Here is a 10050-nt window from a genome sequence, read left to right as displayed (position 1 = left end):
CATCAACATCAGAAAATCCACATTTTCGTTAAACAGAATAAAAAATATAAATAAAAACTTGTTGCAATGACAAAATTTAAGTATCAACAGTTTTTAAAAAAAAAAAATGCTAATTCATAAATATGTATAATATACATTAAATGTGGATATTGGGGAAACCAATGTATAATGGACATCCAGTTGAGGAAGTTCCAGCATAGGAGTGTTGTAGCGCAGCGTAATACGCCCTCTGGTGAGAGATTGAGGTGTCCCGTGACATTAAATTAATATGGATCGGGTTCGAAATACAAGGTTAAACAGTTACGAAACGAACAAGGAACAAAAACAGCTGTTAACGGCGCAGGTACAGAATACCTTTTTAATTTGTAGATTATCTACAACAAATTAATGTCTTTAAAGTTAATGATAATTATGAATTATTAATTAAAGTTCTGACGCAAGAAAAAACATTATTTCCATCATATGATAGTTTTGGTAGCGTCAGGATTCGTCCAGCTTGAATTTTCTCTGTTCCAATGAAACTTTCTAGAAATGTATAATTTCAAGGTCTATTAGAGATGAATTTATTATGTGTAAAGATTTCCACAGAGTATGGCTTTTTAATGTATTCGATTTACAATGATCATATTGATTGCAACATTGAGGTCTGTCAGTTTTTAAAATCAAGATATCCTAGGTCATATGAAATATTACGTAATATGTTGTGGATAAAAAATCCGACACTAATCATAGGACACCAAAAAATCAACTTTCGTCATAGTCATGATTATGTAGTTGTGTTTCAGAACTGTAAAATCCAAAGCCCCTCTCTGTATGGAGATTCTGAAATTCATGGTATCTTTGAAATTCAGGTGCCTTGAATTATGTAAACAATCCTGGATTATGAATTGTTCTAGATCTGGGAAAGTTTAAAGCATTGTGGAGAACAAAATCGTTTATGAAATTCAATAAAATTTCAGACATTATGCAAGCCCAAAGTTTATTCATCATTTGTAAAACTAATACAAGTACGTTGTCATCTGCTTCCTTCCTGATTACTAAGTGATTAAGGTGTGAAACATCACTCACACTCTGACATTACAGTGTGAAACATCACTCAAACTCTGACATTACAGTGTCATCAAAAGTGGTTGATTATGAATTTCCTGTGATGGTAGGTTTACTTTGATTATGAATTTCCTGTGATGGTAGGTTTACTTACAAAGTATTTTGTAACATTATTTCACAAAAAATCTTATGAGTAAGAAAAGGATTTTGTGTCTGCTTTATATTTATTATACCCCCCGCAACAAGTTGTGGGGGGTATACTGGAATCGGGTTGTCCGTATGTCCGTCCGTCTGTCTGTAGACGCAATGGTTTCCGGGCTCTAAAGCATTATCCTTTCCACCTACAGTCACCATATCATACATATGGACTACCCATGGGATGAAGATGTTCCCTGTTAATTTTGGGGTCAAAAGGCCAAAGGTCAAGCGCACTGGACATTGAAGTAGCAACATGGTTTCTGGGCTCTAAAGCGTTATCCTTTCCACCTACAGTCACCATATCATACATATGGACTACCCATGGAATGAAGATGTTCCCTATTAATTTTGGGGTCAAAAGGTCAAAGGTCAAGCGCACTGAACATTGAAGTAGCAATATGGTTTCCGGGCTCTAAAGCGTTATCCCTTCCACCTACAGTCACCATATCATACATATGGACTACCCATGAGATGAAAATGTTCCCTATCGATTTTGGGGTCAAAGGTCACGCGCACTGGACATCGAAGTAGCAATATGGTTCGGTTTGTCATGCCATTTGTTTTTTACACTCAGAAAAGAGGTAGTTTATACCTATTACCAACACCCTTTGGGAGATTGGGGTAAGCGGGGGGTATTCTTAGTGAGCATTGCTCACAGTACCTCTTGTTTAAACTGTATTTTATTCACAAAGTGAATGGGATCGGGCAGCAGGCATAGCCTGTTTAAGCCCTCTCCCTCTCTCAGCTGCTTTATATGCAACTGAGTGTAACTATGCCATAAGTAAGAAAACTAAGAATGCCAGTTTTATTACCTATGTATATACTTAGATTTACTCATTCATAAATATGTAAGTGAAAACTTATTTAAAAAATTTTTCATCTTAATCAAAAGATTTTTTGTGAAAAGGGTGGGCCACTAAATGTGTTTTGTGTAATATATGTTTATTGATGAAACTGGACAAAAAGTATCATATGTACACTGAATGTGTATTGTTGATTTATATGAATGAAACTATACACCTGATATATATAGAACAATATAAGCTAGGCATAGAAATCTTCCCTTTCATTAGACATTCATAAGAATTACATCCACTAAACATGGTTGATGTGTTGATAAGAGGGTCAAAATTCAGAACAAGCATGAAATGTTGTGTAAGTTTTTTATATACAGGTCAGTATCAATTAACATGATTAAAGCACAACAGATTCCAGGGACTAGTATCAGTCACAGCCTGATGTAAAGTCAGCTCACAACAGATTCCAGGGACTAGTATCGGTCACAGCCTGATGTAAAGTCAGCTCATTGCATGGTGTCGCTGACCAAATTATTGGAACTCACAGACAAGATAATGCAGATTATATTGGAAAACATTATATATAAGGTTTATACCTATATATAGATACATTGTGTGATTGTACACCTGTGTAATGCGGAATCATGACACGCTTTTCAGGAAAAATATCTGAATTTAGCAATATCTGAAATACAGGTAGTAATGGATGGCTAGCTTTGGTGTTCTATATCTTGATCTCCTATTGTTGCTCCAGCTTGTTTGCATTTATTCTCAAAAGTTAGTCATTCGTGATATTCATAAAATAGTGTAAACAACAAGCCTATTATTGGGTAACATTTGTCAGATAAAGTGAAGAGTACAAATTTGAGTTATCATGACTATAGATAAATGCTGAAGAAATTCTACATTTCCTTTTTGAAGAAAAACGTTTAAACAGCAATATGTATTTAATCGATTAATTATAACATATTGAACAGCCTTAAACACAAACTCACCAGTTATGACTTGCTAAATCCATTGAGTTTGATATTTCTTTGAAATAGAATGATTTTGAACATGAAATGTCCAATGCACATTTTAAGCTTTCACATCTTCATATCTTGAGTATATATTATGGATATATGCCTCACAAAGTTGTATAAAATCTTGAAACAGACAATTTTAATAGAAAAATGAGATGAAGAGAGATTTGGAGAACCTCAGTGACATATTTGTGGCATCCATTGTGATCCTACATTTTGAATAAAGGAATCAATATCATGTGACTTAAGTATTTTGGAGAGTAGGGCATGGAATTATTCATCCAGTCTAGATTTTGTCACAATGTTGTCCTGCTGTCGGAGGTTCCGTGGGTTAGATGTTGAAATGTGTTGGAATTTGAAAGAGAATTTTATTACAAAGTTTTATAGTGTCACCAAAAACATTTTTAAGATTATAAATCTTGAATTTTTATTAACAGCAAACACAGCTCTAAAGATTAGGACACAGAAAATTCAAGTCTATACATACCGGTATATTCCTTCAATGAATTTTTGACATCAAAAACTTGCAATGTCACATCTTGTTGACCTGAGATTATGAACTTCTTACTTGGATTATTACATAAAATTTAAGGATGTACCACCTTATTGAATAGAGATTTTTACAGATTAATTTTACCTATAGTGTTACATGTATCTGAATTAAAATGTATATATGCACTTCCATTAAGTGTTAGTCCCAATTACAGGTTGGACCCCATGATAAAAAATTGCACCGTGTGAAACATGCCACTCCCCTAGGAAAAAATTCTGGATCTGCGCATGATATGTAGCTGCACGTTCCCTAATAATGGAGTGTCAGCATGGAATTCTTCCGTTCACACATCATTTTAATGCATTCTGATGTAGTAATATGTTTTCAAATTCACAATTCCTTCTGGATGATAAGAGTATTTTATGTCTGTTTGTTGAGTCAACTTAAACTGCAGAAAAGGGGATTACCAGTAATGAATGCTTCCTTACCTTCAATTTACAGTTTGTTGGTTAATTAAGTATCAGGGAGTGCATGGTTAAAGACACCAAAGTATTACAAAAATGTTCTGTTTGTACAGACAGTGGTAGAATTGTGTGACAGACATGATACATGTCATTGTACAGTATTCTGGCAATATGTTAGATGACTACAGGTAAACAGCCCTGATAGATTTATGTATTATTTTGCTTACTAATGAACTAATAATCAATATTGTACAAACTATCACAACATTTCTCAGTTCCTGACCTTCGGTCCTTTCAGACTTCCATATTAATGGTTTGGAGATATACATACGTATAACTGACAGTAACAAAACAAACTGAGTCCCGCGTACTTGATAAGTTCAAAGCCAGGTGTTTATCTACCTGATGATAATCATAAATATGAATTTCCCCCAAATTTTTAATAAAATTGACTAGAAATTGAGATATGAAAAAGGTTTGTGTGATGATGCATAATGATGAATATCTGTTTTTGATGGCATACATACTAATGATATTTTGTAATGTACGGTGTTTGCTATAAGGTTTCTCCAGTATTTCATCTTTCAACCAGTGCCAAATTGACACGTCAATATATTTACCCAAGGGCATCAAAAATTGTGATTTCTTATTTGCGTACGATAAAATTTTCCCAGTTAAACACATCTGAAGGCTCTATCAGGTAACATATTGTTTGATGTATATACATATAGATATAGATTTATACAAATTTGATTAAAGTTTTCAAGTAAATTTAATGAAACATATGGACTAAAACCATCAATTTTTATAAAAATTCAAATCGTACATATTGTAATGCTATTTTTTCATGGTTGCATTTCCAAGCCTTAAATCAAAATTTTGTTTGTATACTTAAGTTTTAGACTGATCTAGAAAAAAAATGTCAGGATTCAATTTTTTTCTTTTATTGTTCTTTCAACAAATATATATTAATTGTTTTATTTTTTTGTACAAGTTTTTCCATATTTTTATTACTTTGTGATGATTGAAAAGGGGAAACTATAGCAAAAATTTTAATGATCAGGTCAGACCAAAATAGTATGACTTAATTTAAAAAGAGGCTATCTGTGCCACTGTAGATCTTATTTTTAATGAGCTGTAATTTATTATTGCACCATAATATATGATGGGCATTTCCAACCAAACCCCTCATTGAGCTGGCAAAGGGTAAATTTTACAGACTCGTATACACCAAATGAACCATTTTGTTCTCAACTAAAATTGTTCCGTTCACATACCAGACCATTCTATTTTCTGTTCCTGGGCCAAAATGTTTCATTCCCAGAATTCTAAATACAGAGAACCTTGGGTGGTGCCAATGAACTGCTTAATGTCCTAATAAAATGTTTGATTGTAAAAACATTTATGAAGCTTTACTTGAGATAGAGATATTATATTTATGCTCAGCTTTATTAATCCTTAGTATTTCATATAAAATATGCATCCATATTTTAAATTTGTGATTTAGATGATTCACCGAGTAGTTCAGAGAATGTAGATTGTTTTACTTGGTAAGTAAGTTTAATTGCTTTTATGCCACATAATCCAATTATATGAAAAAATGTTGAAAAAGGACAGTACAAAACACTTGAGGAATTTGGTTTCAAGAAGCAGGTCTTGTGAGGATGAAACCATTCGAATTTCCTCAGCGAGTGGTTACGCGGATTGTGCAGATCAAGAAAAATCATCCCCAGAAATTTCAGTCTCTCAGTTTGTTTGTTTAAATTAAAACACAGGCAAAATAAATTTTATTTTAATAAAATGGACTTGTTTTAACTAATATTAATTTGAAAATCCCACTGATATTATAATAAATGAAATTTCAATATCAGTAAAATCACCTGATAGAAATTATGTCTCCCCTCGTTCAGGGGGAGACATATTGTTTTTGTACTTTCGGTCAGTCCGTCTGTCACAAATTCTGGTGAACGCTTCTCCTCCAATATGGCTCATCGAATAGACTTGAAACTTTTTACAATGCTTCATTGCCATTTGTAGATGTGCATATTGGTGGGACAGGAGGATCCAATTATTTTCCTAAAAGTTATAGTGGATGTAAGAGGGGTGGAGGATGTTAAAATAGCTTGTGAACGCTTTTCCTCCTATATGGCTTATCCAGTAGACTTTGTACAATACTTCAATGCCATTTGCAGATATGCATATTGTAGGGACAGGAGGATCCAATTGTCCTTAAAGTTATAGTGGATCTGAGGGGTGGAGGGTGTAATATTAGTTTGTAAACATTTCTCCTATGTGCCCAGGCTTATCAGAGTTCATAATGTTTATGTTCCGGCCTGCTCATGCTTTTTTCTCCATACCATGCAGGAGGTTCTATTTGGAGCACTTCCAATTTGGGGAGCTGAGGAGACCTTTGTTTTTTCATAAAAATTTCAATGGTTATACTGCATTTAATAACATGTGTAGAATTTGAATATAATGCATTCAACTGCATGTATGTCATTTTTTTTTAGACAGAGAGGGGCAAGATTTTCAATAAAGATTTTGCTATGAATACCATCATACCATGTTTTGCTAATTAGTGGTCATTAAAATGCATTCTTTTTTCCTTCAATTTTATTGATTAATACTTTCAAATTTTCCTAATTTGAACATTTTACACGTCAATTTTTCCAATTCTATGGACCCTGGACCCAGTAGGAAAATCCCTGTGATTATTGTGTTTATCATTAGACTTCCTCTTTGCTGTACTAAATGCATATTATTTAGGAAGGCAGAAAGGAAGGTACCAAAACTGAATTTTGCAACATCAAGGTTCTGACAGACTATAGCTGATCCTAAATAGCAATATAGTGTTAATATAACATACTATGTATTTAATTTAAAGTCTTTCAACAATATGGGCACTTTCAGGGGTATTTATGTTTTAATAACACATTTTGTTTCATATACTTCGTTACTAGCTTGAAAATACGGATGTATATTTAATTGCTGTTATAAAATTTAGAAATTCATTTCAAAATTAAGGATTATCTCCCACATGCATAGCTCTTATCCTTGGACGAATTTGGCTTCACTTTTTTGGCACGCTGTTTTTGGCTATATTTAGCTCTAAAACTATTAGAATTTAGTTTGTAAATATGCAGAACAGGAAAATTTAATATGTATATTGATTTCATAGTCCTACTTTTAGCTAATGCTCAGGTGACTGATAAGGCCTGTGGGCCTCGATCTTGTTCTTTTGCATCTCCTCGATATGAAGAGTTCTTGTATGATTTTCAAAATAGGTGTAAATTCTTTAGTAATATGACTATACTTCGTATATCAGCCTGGTTAGCTCAGTGGTTTAAGATCACCAATGCCGTAATGCAAGGATATCAGGTTCAATCTCCAATCCAAAGATTATCCTCCCCTCCCTTGCTACTTTAACTTAGTCATGTTTATATGCGCATCTGGTGCATCAAAATTGGTACCGTATAAGTTTTACATTGTGACCCCTGGGTCGAGGCCTCTGCTGGTGGACTGTTAGTCCCCGAGGGTCTCTACAGCCCAGTAGCTAAGTACTTCGTTACTAGCTTGAAAATACGGATGTATATTTAATTGCTGTTATAAAATTTAGAAATTCATTTCAAAATTAAGGATTATCTCCCACATGCATAGCTCTTATCCTTGGACGAATTTGGCTTCACTTTTTTGGCACGCTGTTTTTGGCTATATTTAGCTCTAAAACTTCATAGTTATTTCGGATTTCAAACATTTCGGTTGAGCATCACTGAAGAGACATTATTTGTCGAAATGCGCATCTGGTGCCTCAAAATTGGTACCGTATAAGTTTTACATATATACAGCCTTCTTTAATATAATGTACATAAAAGTTGACTTTATATTATTTCTTCCCACAACCAGGAACTATCAAAGTATACTAACTTTTTAAAACAAACTTAATTTTCTTTAGAAACAAGAATACAAGATGGGATACAAAAATTATATATCATTAAGAAAAGTCGCACATGTTCTTAAAGCTCACACACTTGTGTATTGTATAACTCTGTATTTTTGCAGTTCTGAAGTGTGATTCGCTCTCAGTGAAGGGCACACATACATCAACAGTCCATTAAAGCTACAAGAAATGTAAGTTTAGACTATTTTTATATACATTTGAACTTCAGTATCTCTAACATGAATATCTTGAATACCATGAATATGTCGATGTGAGTTGCAAGTCCCAACTAAATTCTAACCTCGATATCTCGAACCCTCCGATATCTTCAAAGTTTTCTCAGTCACACTGATTTCAAGATAATGAGGTTCGATTGTACATTGGTGACCTAACTATTGCAACATGTTTTTATCTGTAAATGTTGTGTGATGACATTTGAACATGTGTATATTTTCAACTTTTTGAACTGTGTGCATATAGCTATGAGCTCTAGCAAGAAGGTCCCTACCAAAATTTAAAAAAATAATGACTCCTTAGTCAGAGGTTTGGTGCAAGGGTTGGAGCTCTGACTCATACATATTATAGTATATTAAAAATTCGTTATTTCTTGGAAATTTTTTAGACTCCTGGATTTCAAATGATCAAATGCAATATGCAAGTAATAATGAGGAGAGAAGTTCCAACTAGTTAAAATTGTGAAATTCATGGTTCTGGGAATTTAACATTTGGGTGGGGCTGTATGGTTCAAATTATAGTGAAAATGTGTTGTTTCTTTAAATTCTTGAGTTCTGGCCTTGCAAAAAACGGACTACATAGTATTATTGAACTTGAAGGCGTAAAACTCATTCCAGCTGAATCAAGGAGTTGGAATCTCAGAGCTTGTGTAGTGAAGAGGCATAAAAAATCTATAAAAAAAATCTTATGTATATACAGTTGAACTTTGGTATTTCAAACTTTGATATCTCGGATACCATGGCTATGTCAAAGTGTGGAATTTCTGGTCCCTAGACCAGAATTCTGGCCATGGAATAGGGTTACATGGAACTTACAAGGAAGTCCATGAAATTTTCTCCATTTGGTCCAAACAATTAACTAACCAATGAATTATTTGCATAAGAGTAACCACTCTTGCATACTGTTACATACACATGCACAACCATTCATCTTACAGTCTAGGTTGTTATAGTATGTACCTATGATGTCAATGTCATTCCATTTTTCTCATTCATAAGAGAGTTACAGGTATTTGAATAATAGCCAATGAAAATTGAATGCATGTGTAGTGATTTTGACTATACTAATCAGTAGAGAGTCTATTCTGGGAGTTACTGTCCTTAACACTTTTGTTTTAAACGGAATGGGTAATATAGTTTGGAGGTGATCTTGTTTAGTTGGCACCCTGAATCCATGTTTATACCCAAGCTATTAATTAATTATGTGTAATCAACTTGCAGGGTCTTGTGGGGTTAATTAACAAAATCAAGGATCAGTGAAAAAAAAGCATAATTTTCAAAGGTGTGAATTTCGACTGACATGGAGATGTGTGGGGTAGATCAGATCTACCACCTGTAAAATTAATAAACCATTATTTAAAACTGAGTGGAAAATGAGTTTGATTGCAACTGAAAAAAAAACTTGAATAACTGGAGTATTCACGATTTTCCAGTATGAGATATCCGAGGATTTAGAACCGTTTAAATGTTGACATGCCTATGATGCACTTTGACATAGCCTGAGTATTTGACACATCTGAGTTCAAGAAAGTTGCCTGCTTAAAACTTAAAAAGATTTACTGTGCACAATGGATATTGTGATTTATTTAATGTCTCTCAAATTGAATTGCACATTTCAAGCATTATTTTACAAAAGGAGAAGCATTCTTAGATATTTTATTAAAAATATATTTTAATGCCAAACTAACAGCTTAGCTTTATGACAAACAAGATGACTTTAACTTCTCCATCATCAACTTGCCGTATTTATGCAGCATTATTCTTTTATCACCTGCATATGGTGTTTATATCTCTCAACTGATTCAATATGCAAGAGCTTGTTCTGCGTATGATCATATTTTAAATCAAGACAGGCTACT

The 10050-nt window shown here is 33.5% G+C and overlaps 1 protein-coding gene across 4 annotated transcripts in view; it reads left to right on the top strand.

Annotated features, from left to right (window-relative positions):
* The first annotated feature begins 234 nt into the window (after window positions 1-234).
* Window positions 235-10050, top strand: part of LOC125655625 (5-aminolevulinate synthase, erythroid-specific, mitochondrial-like) — a 29233-nt gene continuing 19417 nt past the window's right edge. For 2 of the 4 annotated variants that reach the window (XM_056144772.1, XM_048885980.2), the window contains exons 1-2: window positions 235-343; window positions 8081-8149. The gene's annotated coding sequence lies outside the window, so the exon portion shown is untranslated. Of the gene's footprint in view, window positions 344-1067; window positions 1154-8080; window positions 8150-10050 lie in introns of those variants that run through there. The other 2 variants (XM_048885981.2, XM_048885982.2) reach the window with 2 other exon arrangements.

This window comes from Ostrea edulis, chromosome 7, assembly GCF_947568905.1.
Source record: "Ostrea edulis chromosome 7, xbOstEdul1.1, whole genome shotgun sequence".
NCBI lineage: Eukaryota > Metazoa > Mollusca > Bivalvia > Ostreida > Ostreidae > Ostrea > Ostrea edulis.
The sequence above is the reverse complement of the archived record's forward strand: the minus strand, read 5'-3'. Positions and strand labels throughout refer to the sequence as shown.